Genomic DNA, 21053 nt, shown 5'->3' with positions numbered 1-21053 from the left:
ATAGATTCCTTCAAAGCCTTGACTTTATCCTCATAATTAAACAAATTTTCATTTATTCTCCAAGATTTCCTCTTTATTTTTTGACCAATCTCTATCCATACCATACTATGATCCGTCAAAGTTCTAGGGAAAATTTTAGTTTTGTTACAGTCAATAAGTAAGTCAGTCGATATCAGAACAAAATCAATCCTTGAAAAGGGGTATTTCAATATTTTTTTTAAACCCACTTCATTAACAATGGCAATTCTAGGTTAAAATGTATGTGGGGGTTCCAAGAGGAAAAAAGAGGATTTTTTATTCTGTGTACCAAAGAGTAATATGGACTTTAATACATTTTGCATTGCCTGCCCGAAATACTGTTAATAAATTCTTTTAAATATAATCGCTACATAATCTATATATTTATATATCTTTAAAGTAAAACAGAGGGGGGAGGGTGACCAATCTTCAGAATCTCCAGAACCCAAAACCAATAATAAATCGCAAGAAAACAAATCAAACAATGAGGTGTGCAGAGATGAGAAAAAAGGAAAACTCAAATAACATTCAGGAAATAGAGGAAACATCACCCACGGACAGGCTTAATAGCCCTAAATGCTTATGTAGCATTACCCCCTCAAGGGCCGCCAAAGCCCAGGCCCTCCTAGCCCTCCCCTTTCAGTCTCGCTCGCAGCTGCACCCTCAGATGTTGGCAGCAATGTCCTTTTAGCGTGAGCTCACGCGGAGTGGAGAGATGACAGGTTCTTGTTGTCGAGGGATTCACAGGAACAAAGATGACCCGCCCCAACCACAACAGTCAGTGCGTGACAGTACTTAGCAGCCCCAGGCAGTCATGGGAATAATAGTCAGTAGTTTATAGTAGCCATTTGGGATGCAAAAGGGGTGGGGAAATCCTCCGGCTCCAGGTAGCAACGGGGAACACGAACGAGGGCGGTCGACGCTCCGCATCCACAGCTTGCTCCGCAGAGGCAGCTCCCGACAGCGCCCACACTCACACCGGTGATAGTAAGCAAAGTTCGGATGGCCACTGGTCTCTGAAACCACAGCGACCAGCCTCTCCTTTCCTTCTGTCGATGCTCATAGTCCCAGGTCTCTCTATGGCAATTCCCCTTCCCCCCTTCCTTTATTGTTAAAATCTGAATCTAACACTCCAGCAAACTTTCTCTCTTCCCACTCTCTCTCTTCCCTCCGCTCAGGATATTCCCCCCTTGCGAAAGAAGCAATAAAACTCTGCTTTCTCACTCTCTTTCCTTCCCTCTCTTTTAAAGAAAGGGAATCAGCTAAAACCCTCAAACTCTTCTTCGGCTTCACCTGGTCTCTCCCCGACTACAACAACAACCCCCACCCTTTTCTCCTTTTCCTTTTCTCTTCTGCCCAATCCACGCTCGCTGTGCCCAAACCGGCCACAGCTGTCTGAGCCTCCACCTCCTTCCCTCCAGCCAGACTCCCGCAAAGCCTCACAGCCAGCTCTGCTACACTTATATACAAATACTCAGAGAGAACCTAGGAAAGACCCCATGGATGAAAATCCTAAAGGGGAAAACAACTCAAGAAGCGTGGGAAACCCTGAAAAATGCGATCATAAAAGCCCATACCAGCACAATACCACTGAAAAAGAAAAACAAGGAATTCAAGAAGAAACCAATATGGCTGCACAAAGTTCTCTCTAACAAATTAAAAGACAAAAAGGACAAATTCAAAAAATGGAAAGAGGGGCACATAACCAAGACTGATTATCAGCAGACAGCCAGAACATGCAAAGAAGAAGTCAGGAAAGCAAAGGCTCAGAACGAACAAAGACTTGCAACAGAAATCAAGGACAACAAAAAAAGTTTCTTCCAACATATTAACAACAAGAAAAACGTCAAAGAAACTGTAGGCCCACTAAAGAGAGAAGAGGGCAAGGAAATTATAGGCAACAGGGAGAAAGCAGAGCTGCTTAACTCATACTTTGCATCAGTCTTCACACAAAAAGAAACTATAGCCCCAACACATCAAAAAAAAAAACCACTGCAAAAGACACATTAGAAATATAAATTAAAATAAGGAAGAAAATGGTAAGAGAACTCTTACATGACCTTGAACGAGTATAAATCACCAGGACCCGACAGATTGCATTCCAGAGTTCTGAAAGAGCTGGCAGATGTTATCTCAGAACCGCTGCACCACATCTTTCACAAATCCTGGAGCACTGGGGAAATACTTGAGGATTGGAAAAGGGTTGATGTTGTCCCCATCTTCAAGAAAGGAAAAAAAACAGACTCAGGAAACTATAGACCAATCAGTTTAACATGAATACTTGGGAAGATCCTAGAAAAGATAATCAAAAAACAGATCTGTGAATAACTAGAAGAAAACAAAGTCATAACTAGTAGCCAGCACGGGTTTGTTAAAAACAGATCATGCCAAACCAATCTTATTTCATTCTTCGAAAAAGTGAGTAAACTAGTAGACCATAGAAACGTAGTGGACGTAGTATACTTAGATTTCAGTAAGGCATTTGACAACCTACTAATTGACAAGCTAGAAAAAGGTGGAATAGACAACATCACCACCAGATGGATCTGTAGCTGGCTGATAAACCACACTCAACGAGTAGTCCTCAATGGCACTACATCCACATGGAGAAAAGTAAGTAGTGGGGTATCACAAGGTTCTGTCTTAGACCCAGCACTCTTCAACATCTTCATAAATGACTTAGATGAACGGAATTGAAGGGGAATTAATCAAATCTGCAGATGACACCAAAGTGTTAGGAATAGCCAACACCCCAGAAGACAAACTCAGGATCCAAAAAGATCTTGACAAACTCAAACAATGGGCCCTATCCAACAAAATGAGTTTCAACATGGAGAAAAGCAAAGTCCTACACTTAAGCAGGAAAAACCAAAAGCACGAATACAGATTGGGCAAGACCCGGCTTAAAAGCAGTTAACTGTGAGACAGACCTTGGAGTCCTATGGACGATCACTTGACTATGAGCCAGCAGTGTGCAGCAGCAACCAAAAAAGCTAATACAATCCTAGGTTGTATAAACAGAGACATAGAATCAAGATCACATGAAGTATTAGTACCACTTTACAAAGCCCTAATAAGACCACACCTGGAATACTGCAGCCAATTTTGGTCACCATACCACAAAAAAGATGTTGAGAGTTTAGAAAAAATTCAGAGAAGAGCAACTAAGATCAGCAAAGGCCTGGAGACTGAAACATATGAAGAACGGCTGCGGGACTTGGGTTTGGCTAGTCTAAAGAAAAAAAGAAATAGGGGAGACATGATAGCAGTGTTTCAGTATTTGAGGGGCTGCGACAAGGCAGAAACTTCCTGACAGTGAGGACAATCAACCATTGGAACAACTTACCCCCAGAAATAGTGGGTGGCCCATCACTGGAGATCTTTAAGAAAAGACTAGACAATCACCTGTCTGAGATGGTGTAGGTTCTCCTGCTTAAGTGGGGGGCTGGACTAGAAGACCTCCAAAGTCCCTTCCTGCTCTATTCTATTCTATCATCTATATCTACATCATCTATATCAATCCATCAGCCTCATTAGAATGAACATTATTAAATATTCTAATTTATGAGCCTATTATGTCATCCTCAATCTTGTAAGCTTGATTAGTACTTGATCATTCACAACTCTTGAGCTATATATATATGTATATATATTCTATATTATCTTTTTTAGATGTTTTAATTATAGATTACAAAAATATGCTATCTCCAACTGCATTCACAGATATTTAACTTTTCATTTTAACCCTCAATTACCATACATCTCTTATATGTCAGTTAGGATGATTGCTTTCATTACTAGTAGAAAATGGTATCTTGCCAAGAAATATTTACAGTGAATATTTTAAAAGCTGAGAAGGTGGAAGAGTCACCTCCAGCTTTTAAGGATGAGCTTATTATCTTTTGCTGGTCAGTAAGGGAGACAAAATCCTCAAAGTGAATGCTAATGATCTGTTTTTCAGCTTCACAGAGCCTAATGAGACTCTCCCAAAATGGCCTTTCTGTGTAATGTTTAGAATGGTGTTTCAGTGAGATTTATTGTATATTTGTATATTTGCAAGACAGTACACTTTGCAATTTACAACATAGTGTATTGGAAACATTTCATTTAGGTATCAGTAGCAAGTCTGACATTTATTGTTTTTTCTTAAGTGGTAACTGTAGATTTCAATAAAACAGATCTGCAAAATTGTAGCCTCTGTTCTGTTCATTCAGACTCTCCAGCAGTAGTTTTTTCATTCTCTAAAAATAGAGTTTTCATAGCAGTGATTTCTTCTCTCATTATTATAAATTTGTTTATTGCAGCAATTGGTTAATATGTCTCACACAGAAAAGATAAGAAAACCAAATATATTATTTTTTGGGCCCAGTACACAAACATTGGTAAATTAAAGGGATCATGGAGTGTCTAATCACCTTATTGATAGTTAATAGTAACTAAGTTAATTAAGATCAACAGTAACCATACATTCCAACTATTAATAATATAGATTTATATACCATCTTTCATATATTATTCCTTTTAGGATATGATCCTAGAAACTTACAGTAGGATGAACAGGAACAGGAATTTATTTTCAGGAATGTACCATCAGGAATTCCCCCCCCCCCCTTAATCTGATGAACTCCCACATCAAAGAGTGAATGCGAGTGCAGGTAAAGAAATAGGATTTTAATTTTTAGGCTAAGTCCTCCACTCCCCTCGCTAACCTCTCTTGAAATTAGGCATCTAAACCTAATAATAAAAACATTTGTCACATTTGATACTTATTATTTGTCATTATCTCCATGTTTTTGATATATTTTCACAGGGGGATTGAAGACTGAGTTCTCCTTCATTGTGCACCGAAACAGATATTTCTTTCTTCTACTCATGTTACAAGTGAGATCTCCCGCAGGATAGCTTTCATTTATTTGAAAATTGTTTAAGAGAAAATAAGAGATGCATGGCCTGCCTAGGTTAGGATTAGAGTAATGATTGTGTCTTTGCCAGCAAGCAGTTTTCAAATACACTAGAAACCTGACAGATAAAACTTGGAAAATCCATTTGTCCATATTACTTTTAGAACCCATATATACTGCCAATGCTATTCAGTAAAAGAACTCCTTCGGGGTTTTGTTGTTGTTGTTGAGAGGTATATAGGGACACAATAGCAATATTGCATGACACATTTAACCACAACCACGTTGTGTTGTAATATATCATTTTGACTCTGGGGGATGAAGTTAATTAATAGTTCACTTTATAATCCTTGTCTTCAAAATTGGATTAAATTAAAAAAAAGCAAAACATGGCTAAATTAACCATAGGAAAGCATTTTGTATTCTCCTTGTTAGTTACCTCAACTGTCTTCAAGATGGTTATATAAACAAATAAGACCTCACAAGAATTCTGTACTTTCACAATTCATTGAGCAGAGTTTGTACTTGTAACATACAGTAAATTGTTTCTAAGGATTGGGAGTAAACTCAACCCTTCCATTCTTGCATCCATTCTTGACAACTTTTTATGGAATGGAGGGATTAGGGAAAACCAGTCAGTCTTTTAGAGCTCAGTTGGAGTAGATAGCAAATTGATTTAGACTATTGTTCTTCATATCTTTCATACTGCTACAGCAGTACAATGCTTTTTATGTATTTTTTTTCCTCAGTCTTTTCTTCCATGAGTCATTGATTAAAAAAAATGGAATCCTGAAATTTTTATCTTTTGTAGCCCAGGCTAATCCATTGAGTCATCTCTATATATTAGGAATCAATGTTACTCTATTAGCATAAAGTTGTTAAAATTGCAACATGCGTTGGAATGGGTAGGAAGGAATACTTTTTTGGAATTGAAAAGATCCATTATTGTTGGTACTTACGCTGTACCACTGCTATTTAATAAAATGGGAAAAGTGGATTTTAGTTCTTTTTGTTTTCAAATTAAAATAGCTGGCATTCAGTTCTGTCCCACATACTAACTAACAGAAGTTCTATTTTCTGGAAATGCCAATGCAGAATGATAACTTTTAAATTACAATAAATGATCGTTGCTTGCCCTAGCACAGGGGTAGGCAACCTCGGCTCTTTTATGACTCATGGACTTCAACTCCCAGAATTCCTGAGTCAACATAGCTGGCTCAGGAATTCTGGGAGCTGAAGTCCATGAGTCATAAAAGAGCCGAGGTTGCCTACCCCTGCCCTAGCACAATCTTTTCAGCAGTATTATAAAATATCCCCTTCATTTTATAATTCTTTGTTTTTATATCATTTGCATCTCTCACAAAAGCATTAATATAACAAAGCAGTCTATGTGTTAGTACAGAATGAGAGTCAGGCAAATAATTCAGTTTACTCCTATTAGTAGAAACCACTCAATCTTTTTGTTGGCTCAGAGCTTGTCTTTAGGCACATGTTGCTGAATATATTCTGAGGCCTTAAAATGAAAGATTAGAGATGCACTTCTATGCCTTATGTAAGTAGATGTACAGTAATGCTGTGGACTTAGTATATTTAGACTTTAGCAAGGCATTTTACAAAGTAGACAACAACCTACTTCTTGGTAAGCTAGAAAAATATGGTATAGACAGCATCATCACCAGATGGATCTGTAACTGGCTGACAAACCGTACTCAACGAGTAGTCCTTAATGGTACTATATCTTCATGGAAGGAAATAAGCAGTGGGCTACCACAAAGTTCTGTCTTAGGCCCAGTATTCTTCAATATCTTCATAAATGACTTAGATGAAGGGATAGAAGGGTAGCTCATCAAATTTGCGGATGACACTATGCTGGCAGGAATAACCAACACCCCAGAAGACAAACTAAGGATCCAAAAAGGTCTTGATAGATTCGAACAATGGGCTCTATCCAACGAAATGTAATGAGGAGAAAAGCTTTACACCTGGGTAGGAAAAAGCAAAGGTACAAGTACAGATTAGGCAAAACCTGGCTCAAAAACAGTAACTGTGAGAGGGACCTTCGAGTCCTAGTGGACGATTATTTAAACATGAGTCAGCAGTGTGGGGCAGCAGCCAAAAAAGCTAATACAATCCTTGGTTGTATAAATAGAGGCATAGCATCAAAATCACATGAAATATTAGTACCACTTTATAAAGCCTTAGTAAGACAATATCTGGAATATTGCATCCAGTTTTGGTCACCACAATAAAGATGTTGAGATTTTGGAAAAAGTACAAAGAGAGGTTGCAGGATTTGGGTTTGGCTAGTCTACAGAAAAGAAGGACTAGAGGGGACATGATAACAGTATTCCAGTATTTGAGAGGCTGCCACAAAGAGGAGGTGGTCAATTTATTTTCCAAAGCATGAGAGGCAAGACAAGAAACAATGAATGGAGACTAATCAAGGAGAGAAGCAACCTGGAATTAAGAAGAAACTTCCTACCAGTGAGGACAATTAACCAGTGGAACAGCTTGCCTTCAGACGTTGTGGGTGCTTCATCACTGGAGGTTTTTAAGAAGAGACTGGACAGTCACTTGTCTGAAATGGTATAGGATCTCCTGCTTGAGCAGGGGACAGGACTAGAAGACCTCCAAGGTCCCTTCCAGCTCTATTCTGATTTGAAAAGTTCTTGATCTGAATTGCTTTTAAGATTTTTTTGAAAAATTGATTGTAATACAGTAAGGTTAAGCTGAGGGAAGTAAGGAAACATAGATTGTATTGGATAAGCATGGTTTGCTTATGTTTTCTCCAGAGAGCCTTGATCTCTACTAATGAGATTGTCAGTTTCTTTGCTTTTTAGAAGTTCCATTTTCATGCTTATCAGCATATCACAGAGGTGCTACTAGAATGCACAGCAGGGAACATTTTTTATAATATTATTCTCTTGAAAACTGTCATTTTTCTCATTATTCACATATTCATCTGTTAAACCATAGTAGTAACATGTGTTTTTATAAATGCCTTGTCTCCTTAACCTTTGTTAAATGATATTTGCTTCTCACCTTTTACATTTCTTACAATAAGCTTTATTTAACTATTATTAATCAACCTGCCATTTCTTAGAAATCATGACAAAACAAGTGTCAGTTTTGGTAGAATAAATGTATTTTATGATTACTTATTTTAGTGGGGAACAGGGCATTGTCACAACTATGAGGTACGTAATTCAGATTTTAAGAAGTTTACAGGTAGTTCTCAACCTATAAACTACAATTGGGACTAGACTTGGCACTGTAAGTCAGTGTGATCAGAAAGTGAAATGTAATGGAAGTGCAGTGACCTAGGATGGCAATCCTAGCATCCCCCATTGTAAGTGTTAGTCAAGAATCGTGGGTTGTTAAATGACTTCCCACCCTAAGCCAATCCATTCTGGGCTTAGTCCCTTCCAGCTCTGAGCCTCAGCAATATAGATTGTTTATGCAGACATGTAGATTCTATGTGCCTGAGAGTGAGAAAACTTCATACTTAAATAATGTAGGCTCCATTTTTTATTGAAAGAGGACAGTCTTCTGCTTGGTGCAAAAAAAATCCAAATTAAAACACTCCAATAGATGACTTTCTAGCCTGTCCTTAAAGATACCCACATATCAGTGACCTTATACCTCTCTGAGTCACATTTCTTTTGATATGCAATTTTAATATCCAGTTTAATATGGAACTGGAATTAATATGCAGTTGCAATCTGCTTTCCTGTAACTTAAAAGGCAGTTATAAGAATGATATGTAATGGAAATAAAGTATGTTTGAAAATAAACGGAGCACTGAAATGTGTGATTGAACAAGGATTAAACCAAGGATGTGATGAAGTTAGGTAGCATGAGTGTATTTATAAGTTTGCAAATAGTCTGTATTGTTGATTGAGAACCCAAATGATTGTATGATGCAATCACAAGAGTAGATTTGAAAATAATTTATGAAGAATAAGGTAGTTTTGTTTCACAGAAAAAAAACCCTGAGTCAATTATAAGTTATATTTATACATACATACATACATATATACATACATACATACATACATACATACATACATACATATATATATATATAAGTTCTATTTATATATAACTTATAATTGACTCCATTTTTTTCTATGAAACAAAACTACCTTGGTCTTCATAAATTATTTTTCAAATCCACACTGGATGCATATAAATAGTAGAAAATCAGAGCAAATAGTGGCCTATCTGATTTTATTATGCTTCGCTTTACTCATAGATATTGCATTTTTTTACAAGACTCTCTACTTTACAACTTGTTGAAGGCCCAGATGATGATTAGTTTTTTTAGCAATAAAATATTTTTTTTAATTATGGTATGTACACCATTTTTTAACATACTGCTATTGCACATTTAATAGACCACCGTATAGTGTAACATATACTGAACAAATTCTCCAAAACAGAGTGATGATAAAAATAAAGAGTACAAGTTGTACATGAATTGGATGTAATAAAAGCAAGGATGTTTTTTTTGCAAGGAGACACGTATTGAATGACGTTGGTATAAGCTATATTTAACACGATCTTTTCTGAGAAATATTTCCCGGAGAGGTTGTGTTCTGGTGTTTGGTCTTTTTGTTTCCTTCTTATCTCGAAATGCTAGGGCATTCCTGGAAAGCATTCACCCAAATCAATAGACATAGAGATAAAGTGCATTTACATACCATTCAAAAGAGACAATAAAAAAGATAGGAAGAAAAAGAAAAACTAGGATACATTGAGTGTAGCCAACATCCAGATAAGCACATGTTAACACCAGACCAACAATCAAGCATAAATTAATGCCCTAATCTAGGAACTGCCAAGGAACTTACCAAAATTGGCAGGGCGAACTGAACACATTTGCACTGGTGATGTAACCTGTCTGGGTAATGAAATATCTGCAAGCAAATGAAATGTCTGCAAGAGAGCACTAAGGATTCCACAGTTCAACCCTGAACTACATATATTGTATTCTCTTCTTTTGGATGATCTTTTCCTTTACATAATCCACATTTTAATTCACTTTCTTTATGTCTCTCACTATGTTTTTTAAATATCAGAATTGTGACAATTTTGTCTGGAATATTTTCTCTGCACTTTTTAGCTAGGAAAAATGGATCTCAGAGAATATACCTTTTTTTTTTTTTTTTACTTTTGTGTGGTTCTTGTACTTAGCCCACAGTCTGGAGAGTTTTTAATTTTTCAGCCGCCTCCACTGTGGACAGGTGTGGTTAAAAAACTATTGAGAAGCCAATGAAGTTTATTACTGAATCATTTATTAAACAGCTGCTGCAGCAGTTGAAGATGCTAGCATACAGTATGTAGATTTCAGGCAGTTTGTGCATGATCTGGCTTACGTTCATGACTGTAAACTGCAAAGGAAGAAGTATGGCAAAGGAGAGAGAGAGCAAGTGCACAATGAAAACAGGGCCATTAACCAGAATCTAATGTATCTAATTCTTCAGATTCAAGGTGTTGCCATAAAGAAATCTGAAAGAGAATCCAGAGTTGCAAAAACTGTGTTGAAGTACAGAGAATCATAGCCATGACTAACAAGTCAAGCAGCTTATCATTAGCCCGTAGTTGCTGATAACACAAGACTGTCAGACACAAGCTTAAATACTGCAATAGGGATTTTTTTTTGTCTGATTCTAGGAGTTGTTAATTTCCTAAAACCTAGCAGAAGTCTTAATCATGCAAGATCTGTCCCAGTTTTTACTGCACATTATCTCTTGCACTCCAAGTAGTTCCTAAACTTTGGGGGAGAAGGGCTGACCATACCTTCATCTTTGACAGCATTCCCAAAGATGCTTTTTCACGAGGCAACTGGACTTTCTTGTTTTTTTCTTTGAAGACATTTTGCTTCTCATCCAAGAAGCTTCTTCAGCTCATTTGGCAGCATTGTTTGGCTTAGCCTCAGCTTGTGAGCTATTTTTCAGCTGAATCTCCTGAGGCTTCTTCCAATTCTCCTATTCCTCATCTGAGAATTCATCAGATGTAGGCACCACAGTGTCTTAGTTGCATATATGTATGTTTTCACAGCTACTTTCACCTCTGTTAGGTAAGATTCTTCTATTTGGATAAAGCATCTCTCACAGGGGAAGAATTTTGGCTGATGAAAAGTCTTGGTAGAGGATCCTTTCTTCAGAATTTTTTCACAAAAAATCCATTTTATATGAATTTCATAATTTGCTAGGGATCATATATTAATATAGAAACTTCTTAGATTATTTTTATATCATGCACTTTTTTAATGAATGCCCATTAAAGGCACTTTGCATTGAACTTCAACAAAAGTAAGTGTCTTTTAGGAATCAGAGGCTAAATTGAGAGTGCTTAGGCTAATAGAGTCACAGGAAGTTTGTCATCTTAAAAGTAATACTTGTGTTATTGCTATTAATTAGTAACTATTACTAATAAATAGTAATGTTCTAAGTAAGGCAATGTGCTGTGCAGATTGAGGAAAACTATTATTCTTAGTGAATCCTAATCTACATTTATTGTTGTCAATGGATATCTAGGCAAGCTAGCAATTGTTGTAATAGGTAATCTTGGTGGGGCGCTATGTGTACTTTCCCTTGAAGGAGTAGGTTTGTGACTTAGGGGTTTGCACTATTGGACTTGCACTATTGCTGAAACAGATCAAATCAACATAAATAAAGTATTGCAAATTAGTTCAAGACGAACCCTGCTTTGCCACTGCAGCTTTTATAAATCAGGACCATGGATAGTTCCCAGTAAGTATCCGTACTGCTAACTGACCTAAAGTAGGAAGTCTCAGAGAATAGAATGAAAATAGTTAATGCATGAGGAAGGCATCAGGATCAAACTTTGGAATAGATATCATGGAGGAGCTGTAAAAATATTTGCTCTGACTGTGAAGTCTCCTGCTTTTTTGTTGCCTGGAGTAGAAGAAACTGTAAAATAATTTCTAAGATGACAAACTTTCTGTAGCTCTATTGGCTTAAGCCAGGGGTCTTCAAACTTGGCCCTTTTATGACTTGTCATGACTTGTTATGACTTTTATGACTTTATGACAGTCATAAAAAGGCCAAGTTTGAAGACCTCTGGCTTAAGCACTCTCAATTTAGTCTCTGATTCCTAAAAGACACTTATTTTTGTTGAAGCTCAATGCAAAGTGCCTTTAATGGGCATTCATTAACAAAGTGCATGATATAAAAATAATCTGTTTCTATATTAATATATGATCCCTACCAAATTATGAAATTCACATAAAATGGATTTTTTAGTGAAAAAAAAATCCCCGTCTGAAATTGGGGAAAAAATCATATACTCTGGCAAGGTGATATAAAGGGGCTGTTATAGGTTCCCCCACACATAGATAGCATTCTAATCATCTGAATTTGAATGCTCCTTGAATTATATTGAACTGATTATGGGAATATTAGTTTCCAAAATGAATGTACAAACTTATGAAAGGTGTGGTTTTTTTAAATATTACTCATGAAAAGACAGATAAGCTTTTTTTTTTAACCTTCCCACAGTTGTGGAAAGTCTTCAACTTTGGGCAAAGAGTTTTGAAGCTGTAAGAGGTGTTGTGGAAAAAAGAAATAAATAGATCAATAAGTGCCATTTCCATTCTTTCAGCATTTGAATCAAGGCTATATGATTTATTTCAAAATATATTCCTTTTGATTTAGCAATTTCAATTATATGTTTTTCCTAGTGCTCAGTTGCATTGTTGAAATCCTCTGTGTTATCATAAAAAATAAGCTAACAAAGAGTACCCATAATATAAATACTATCCAGATTTTTTAAAAAATAGATTAAGAAATACGGAGTAGTCTAGAGCTGAAGCTGGAGATATCAGAGGAATAGGAGTTATATATGCAAACTGGTTAGGAAAGTTTTAGGTTGTAATGGATGCATATTTCCAAGCTTAGACCTATTTAGATAATATGGCTATAAACAGCATTCGTTATTTATAACAATGGGCCTGACAATAAAAAATCATTTTTCTATTAATTTCACTTTTTCTTTTTTAGCCTTTTTGTTAATGTCTGTTTAATTTAGTGTTATTATGTTGGCCTTTATTGAATGTTCTTTCGGAGAATGCAGTAGTATCATGCAAGATCTATAATAAATGGAATAGAAGCATAAACCTGTATGGCATTTGTTTTCAGGGCCAAGACCTTGGTGAAATTGAGGATGAAGCACAATGATTTTTAAAAGGAGTTTGGATGATCTTATTATTTATAAGTTACAAAGCCAATTTACTAAAATATTCTTCATGTTACATCTCTCTGTATTTTGATAGACATTTATTAAGACATTCTCAAGGAAATTTTAAAGTACTGTGATAGAGAATATCTTGAAATGAACTAGCCAAAAGAATGAGAATTCTAGTTTTTTCCCCCTATTAAGTGCTTTGAAAATCGATCAAACTGGACAGTTGATGACCTATCTATTGTATTTTAAAACATTAAAATAACAATTGATATCTTACATACTGTATCTAAATCAGTTACACCCATGATCTTTCTGATGGGCAGTTGACATACTTCTGAATAATGATTTAGACTATAAAGTCTAAACAAAATAAAATCAGTGCTTATATTTGAAGATTTTTAAAAACATTTGCATTGTTCATTGCCACTGCTTTGTGATTTTCTGCTGTTGTGGCCCACTGGCTGCCCTTGGCAGTGCCAGCAAGAATCAGAGAAGCAGCCTACTAATGATGCCTTTGGGAAAGGACATCAGCAGTGCTGACTGGAGCTCTTAAATTTTGCTATAAGCTCAAATTCAATGTCTATCATCTTAAGGAGAACAATTCCACTTTGATCATACATAATTAAGATGTTGCCTATGCAAAAGACAAAGCAACCCAAAGCCGTATGTTGTCTGCACTTGCCATTATATACATGCTGCTTGCTACTTTATGAGCAAGAAAGGGAGGGGATTACGCCATAATAACAGTACATCTAGAATCCACAAAATTAGGAAATGGGTGTGGCTGTGTCAGATACCTTGTTAGGGGTAGGAGGAGCCTTGGTGGCACAGTGATTACAATGCAGAATTGCAGGTTAACTCTGCCCACAGCCAGGAGGTCAATCCTGACTGGCTCAAGATTGACTCAGGCTTCCAACCTTCTGAGGGTGGTAAAATGAGGACCCAGATTGTTGGGACAATATGCTGACATTGTAAACCGCTCAGAAAGTGTTGTAAAGCACTAGGGAGCCGTATATAAGTCTGAGTGCTTTTGCTATTGCCATTGCTAGTGGGGAAGGGAAGTATTACTCCTTGGGATGAGTGGTAGCATGTGTGAGATGAGGACATAGGGGAGGAAGCAGCTTGTACAGTATTTAGTCCAGTTGAATATGAGAACAGGGCATTGCTTTCTTCCAGCATTTGAATTCAGTTAAAAAATAGTCTCTGGATAAAGAAGAGTCAGAGTAGGTGAGGTAGAAGCTGAAGAGGTCTGAGGAGCAGAAGTTGTGCATATAGGACTTTTTCAGTACCTCATGAATGTATTGATTTGGATTGGACTGGTAAATGTATTTCCAGCAGGACAACTATCCATCCCTTTACATGTACTCTTGAGTTACATGAGTGACTGGATATATCATCTATTTTTAGAGGGTAGCACATTCTGCCAATGATAGCAAAATTACAGCTTCAAATGTAGCCTTTTCCCTCTACAGCAGTGGTTCTCAACCTTCCTAATGCCACGACCCTTTAATACAGTTCCTCATGTTGTGGTGACCCCCAACCCCCCATCCAGCTGGCCGGGGAGGGGGGGAGGAAGGCCACTCCGCCGGCTCCGCCCAGCCTGGTTGGAGAAGCGCCATTTCTCTCCCTCTTTCTCCCTCTCTTTCCTCTCTCTCTTTCTCTGTTTCCTCTCTTTCTCTTTCTCTTTCCTCTCTCTCTTCTCTCTCTTTCCTCTTTCTCTTTCTCTTTTTCTCTCTTTTCTCCCTCTTTCTCTTTCTCTCTTTCCTCTTTTTCTGTTTCTCTCTTTCCTCTCTTTCCTCTCTCTTTCCTCTCTTTCTCTTTCCTCTCTCTTTCCTCTCTTTCTCTTTCATCTCTCTCTCTTCTCTTTCTCTCTCTTTCCTCTCTCTTCTCTCTATCCCTCTTTCCTCTCTCTTTCCCTCTTTCCTCTTTTTTCTTTCCTCTCCCCGTTTCTCTCTTTCCTCTCTCTTCTCTCTCTCCCTCTTTCCTCTCTCTTTCCCTCTTTCCTCTTTTTTCTTTCCTCTCCCCGTTTCTCTCTTTCCTCTCTCTTCTCTCTATCCCTCTTTCCTCTCTCTTTCCCTCTTTCCTCTTTTTTTCTTTCCTCTCCCTGTTTCTCTCTTTTCTCTCTCTCTCTTTCCTCTCTTTTTCTCTCTTTCCTCTCTTTCTCTTTCTCTTTCCTCTCTCTCTTTCTCTCTCTTTCTCTGTTTCCTCCCTTTCTCTTTCTCTCTTTCCTCTCTCTTTTCCTCTGTTTCTCTCTCTTTCCTCTCTCTCTCTTATGGCAGCATTGTCGGGGGTCCCCGCCACCCCCGAACCGGCCTCCGCTGCGTCCTCAGCCGAACGGGCGGGGAGGGGGAGCAGGATGGGAGGCAGTGGTTCCGCCGGCGGCGGCCACTGTTGCATCGTCGGGGGTCCCCTCTGCCCCTGGCCCGGCCGCCACCCCCGCTGGGACTCTGCGCTGCCGGGCCTTGTCCTCCGTCCATCGATGGAGCTGTGGTGGGACTGGTGCTGCGTGGCCCGCCAGCCCGGCTGCTCCCCCCCAGGCACCCCTCTTCCGATGCCTGCCCGAGCCACCTTGGGGGCAGCAGGAGGAAGGAGAGGAAAAGGACAAGAAAAACGCTGCCGCCGTCCCAGCCGGGACTCCGTGCTGCCTGGCCTTGCCCTCCGCCCATCCGATGGAGCCGCAGTGGGGGTTAATGCCGCGCGGCCCGCCAGCCCCTCTGCCAGCCTGGCTGCTCCCCCCTCAGGCACCCCTCTTGCCCCGGTGCCCGCCCGAGCCGCCTTGGGGGCAGCAGGAGAAAGGAGAGGAGAAGGGCGAGAAAACTGCTGCCGCCGTCCCAGCCGGGACTCCGCACTGCCCGGCCCGCCCATCCGATGGAGCCGCGGTGGGGGCTGGTGCCGCGTGGTCCCTGCCAGCCCCTCTGCTCCCCCCAGGCACCCCTTTTGCCCTGGCGCCCACCCGAGCCGCCTTGGGGGCAGTAGGAGGAAGAAGGGGAGGAGGAAGAGGATGGCAAAGAAGCCGCCGCCAGCGCTGGGCCCCAGGAGGCGGCTTTCCTCTCCTACCTTTGCTGAATCTCCTTCTTCCTTCCTGACAGCCTGGACTCCGGTGCACCTTCCTGGCCAGCGGGTCCAATGTTCGGGCTGGCTGGGGATTGCAAGGGCTGGTCTCCCTTGGGCTGTGGCTTGCGGGAGGGCTGGCCCGCTCAGCGGAGCCTCCAGTGGGCCGCTCCCAGCAGGGATCCCAGGGCTTCCCCGGGCGGGTCCAAGGCCACGAGGCCCTGGCCGCGCTTCTCCCAGGGGGTGGGGCACCTGGGCGCAGGGCCAATCAGGAGCCATGCAGGAAGTAAGTCCGCCAAAGAGAGAGAGAGAAAGGAAGCGAAAGTGCCTCTCTGTCTCTCTCTCTGCAAATGGCGGAGGAGACCGTGCGGAGACGGATGCGGAGCGGTGTCTCGGTTCCTAAGACCATCGGAAATATGTGTTTTCCGATGGTCTTAGGCAACCCCTGTGAAAGGGTCGTTCGACCCACAAAAGGGTCGCGACCCACAGGTTGAGAACCGCTGCTCTACAGTATATCTGAGCTGCTTCTAATTCTTCAGTTCCTTCTTTGTTGGCATTGTCATGTGTTTAAAGGTGGGACACTGTGAAGCTTTGAACCAAATAACTATTTCAGAAAAGGAGAGCCATTGCTTTTTTCTTTGTATTTTGAAATGGATTTCAGTTTTTAAATGTATTGAATTAATTTAAATTGTAGGAATAATTCAAGGTGAATCAAATATCAATTAAAGTGAAAGTTAGTTTACTTTTCCATTCTGGGAAATGTAAAAACTAGTTAGCATATCCACGGAAGAGTTGATCACATTTTTTCTAGCTTTTACTCTATTCCCTTTTTGTCTACTACCTTTTCTTAAGTCCCTTATCTTCAGATATGTCGAAATTAGGCCAAGCAGACTGAGAACTCTGGGAATTGAAGCTTATACAGTAGAAGTTGGGGAAGTTTCATTTCCAAAAGCAGTTAATTATACAGTTCCATTCCCTTCCCCAATTGCTGTCATATAAATAACTTTAATAGCATTGGAAACAGAGGATTAATGTACTGGCAACTTGAAATGCTCTGGTATTTCCCTTTGTTATGAAAGGTTGATGGCCTTCTAATTATTAATCTGTTATCTTGTCTTCCCTGCCAGCTTTGTTAAATGAGTCCCTTGCCTTCATTGACAGAGTTGCTTAGGCAGAGACAGTAGATTTCCAGATGCATGAGATGCCATCATAGAAAATAAAACTATAATTCCAGTTATTAATCTATATATTTCTTGCACATGAAGGGCATGATCCAGCATATTTATGTTTTAGGGAGTAAAGTAAAGGAGTTGATTTTGTAATTTAAGGATTCTAGACTTTAAAGAGTTTTACTTTAGCTGGGAAGGACTCACTGGAGAAGAGCCTAATGCTGGGAATATTGAGGGCAACAGAAGAAGGGGACGACAGAGAATGAGGTGGCTGGATGGAGTCACTGAAGCAGTAGACGTGAGCTTAAATGGACTCCAGAAGATGGTAGAGGACAGGAAGGCCTGGAGGAACGTCGACCATGGGGTCGTGATGGGTCGGATATGACTTCACAACTAACAACAACAACAACTTTAGCTGGATTGTGTCAATGTTTTGAGATAGAGTAATTGTAAGTAGAGAAATCAAAATGGAGTGTTCTTTATATCTCTGGATAACTTTTATCCATTTTCCTGTTTGGGTTTCAAAGTTGTTCCAATAACTTCCCACATTACTTTTGATTTCTGAGATACATTCAGAGTGCCAAAGTGTGAACATTCCCTTCTTCGCAGTGCTGGCAGGAATCTACTCTGCCTTATCTGCATATGGAAAATATTTCTGGATTGATGTTCATATTTATGTTAACAGCTTCTTATTTTATTTATTAAAGCCAGCTAATATGCCTAGGTCCTTCAGTTTTCCATTAAATATTTCCATTCCTTCTAAGGGATCTTCCAAGATTATCAGCAAACTCTTTTAATTTATAAGTTCCTCTTTTAATTTTCACTCCAGAAATTATCTCATCTCTTCTTATATCTCTATTGAATACTTCCAAAACTAAAATAAATAGCAATGGTGATAAGGGGCATCTTTGTTTAGTCCCATTCAGTATAAGCTTTTGTTTATTCACCATTCACAATTATTGGAACCTTTGGTGAATTTTACACATTGATAAAATTCTCAAAAGTCCATATCTTCCAAAATTTTAAACAAGAAAGTCCTGTTTAATTGTCAAAGGCCTTTTCTGCATCAAGAAAAATTAATGCTGCTTGTTTTTCATTATGTTGCTCCAAGTATCCAAAAATATCCAATAAATTTCTAATATTGTCCTTCAGCTGTCTTTTGCATAAAAACTCACAGTTTTTCATGAATAGTCCTGTAAAATTTTCTTCATTTTCTCAGCTAAAATCATTGTAAATAATTTATAATTATTATTCAGTAATGATATTGGGTGATATTTTTTTTCTTGATTTTCTTTAGATCAAGGGTGTCAAACTGCCGGCCCGTGGGCCGGATGCATCATAGCGAAACCGCGCCCACCCCATTGCCGGCAATGGCAAAAAAGTTGTGATACATTGCGACACGTCACATGACCTTGCGAGTTTGACACCCCTTCTTTAGATATTAATACAATATTGGCCTCTATCCAACTGTCCAGTATCTTTCCAATCTGTAAAATAGAGTCATCATGTGTTGTAGAAGTTGTAGTAGTTCATCTTCAAAATGATTATAATAAGACCATCTGGTCCAGGCACTTACCCTATTTTGATCTTTTTTACAAACTTCTCTTGTTATTCATTAATTGTTTCTGGGGGTTTTGTGATCTTTGGTGAATTTTGTTTCTTCAAATATTCATTAGTCTTTGCCAGGAAAATGTTTTCTCATTTGTATAATTTAGATTAATGTTGAGGAAATATTTTTGCATCTTTAAATTATAACTATTATGGTATTCCCATCTTGCATTTTTAATATTATTTTTTCTATTCTTCTTTTCTCAATTTATATGCCAATCATTTCGCTGGTTTATTTGCAATTATTTTTCTTTTGCATAATTCATTTTTACCTCTATTTCACTTCTCCTTTCTGTTAACAAGGACAACTGATGTTGTAAAAATTTAATTTGTTAATATCAAAGAGCAATCAGCAGGTCATTGGCTCCTTTCTCTCTTTTTTGTCACTATTGTTAGTGTTTAACAAAGTGTTTGTGTTTAACTTTTGGTTTATGTAAATACCTGAAACAATTAATTCAACCTTCTTTTTATGTGTAGCAGCTGACTTTAGCCTGGTTTATGGATTAGCAAAAAATAAAACTCACAAAAAAGATATAAATGATAAATGTATTTATTTAAAATATTTTTGGGATTGCTTTTGTGAAGGGAGGAATCCTCCAATTATTATTTGATAGGATTGGTAACTCCCAATACCAATAGCAAATACAAAATAAATAAACCTTGTTGATGTTGATAAAGTAAACAGTCTACCTAAAAAAAGTCCTAAAATCAAAGCCATCAATAATCCCTTAAGAAATAATCCATAAGAAAGGAAAATAAGCCTTTCTTCTATGGTTTTTGCTTGCTGTTGGGTCTTAGAATGAATGTTAGTTTATAATAAATTCCAGTGTAATTAGGCCACTGCAGCAAAGGCCATTCCCCCCCCCCCCCGCATATTGGACTGAATACTCTCCAAAGAGCTTTTGTTTGAGACTTCCCGCCCTCAAAATTTCCACCCCATGGAATATAAAGGCAAAAGTAGAGCAATCTGAGACACCAAAATAGTGTTTTTTGATTAAACGCAAAAAGACGTCAGAAACCATTCCTGAAAAATTGTTGTGAAAAATATCTCAAAGCTGAAAGGCCAACATAGAATAACTTTTCCTGTATCTATCTTGGCATAATAATTGTTTGTGATAGTAAAGTTTGGGGAAATTCAGTTCCATTCCCAGGTAACAATTATAGTGTTTAGAAAGGCAATTGCTATCTTCTTACTCCAATGTTATTTTCATGTTTTCCATTTGTAGTTTTTTGAGAATGTCTTCTTATGCATTATCTAACTGGTCAGTGTCTGTTGGTTAATATAGAATAATTAAAGCCATGACTGCATTGTAGGAATTTAATTTGGGTTGTGGTTCTTGATTGTATGAGGGAATGATGCTATCCATGCTGCATCTCATTATTACTTCCTAGTTAACTATCTGGCTTTGTTTTTTTTTTATTATAAACTTTTATTGAAAGTTTTACAAACAACATAAAAACTAATGCAAACAAATAAAAAGAAAAAGCAGAAATGAGAGAAAAGAAAAAGAATGAAAAAGACAAAAGTGCAGAAATGCAGGAAGAAAAAGAACATGAAAGAAGAAGCTCCCAATTTCCTTTGCAGCAAATTTATGTACGGTTACAAAGTTATCTCTTATTCTATGATTATAAAAGAAAGTTCACTCCTTTCTATTATCCAGCTTTTTTCTCTAATCATCGAAACTAAAAAATCGTAAGTACATTTTCCCCATTTTATACAAAAAACCTATAAGAGGTTTCTGGTTAATCATAAATATAGATATTTTTTATCTAAGCAAAGAAATTAATTTAGTATCTCTGCAAGTTCCATTATCTTTGCCAATCTAGTTAGCTTTCTTTTGAACTATCTGTTGAACGAGAAAGATGGTTTATATTAACTCAGTTATCTATTGAAATGTCTACTTTCCATGCAAAGTTTTGATTACATTGGCAACATTTGTATTATTTTCTATTCTGTATCTCCCCCCTTATTTCTGTATTTCAATTTTTTAAAAAAAATTCCCGGACTGTTTCAGTGTTTTGTCATTGGGCCATATCCCCTATATCTGCTATATCCCCTTTTGTTTTCCATGAAATACTATGGTGTATGTAGTAT

The sequence above is a fragment of the Protobothrops mucrosquamatus genome, unplaced genomic scaffold (assembly GCF_001527695.2).
Source record: "Protobothrops mucrosquamatus isolate PMUCROS unplaced genomic scaffold, P.Mucros_1.0 scaffold_19, whole genome shotgun sequence".
NCBI lineage: Eukaryota > Metazoa > Chordata > Lepidosauria > Squamata > Viperidae > Protobothrops > Protobothrops mucrosquamatus.
Note: the sequence above shows the minus strand (reverse complement) of the source record.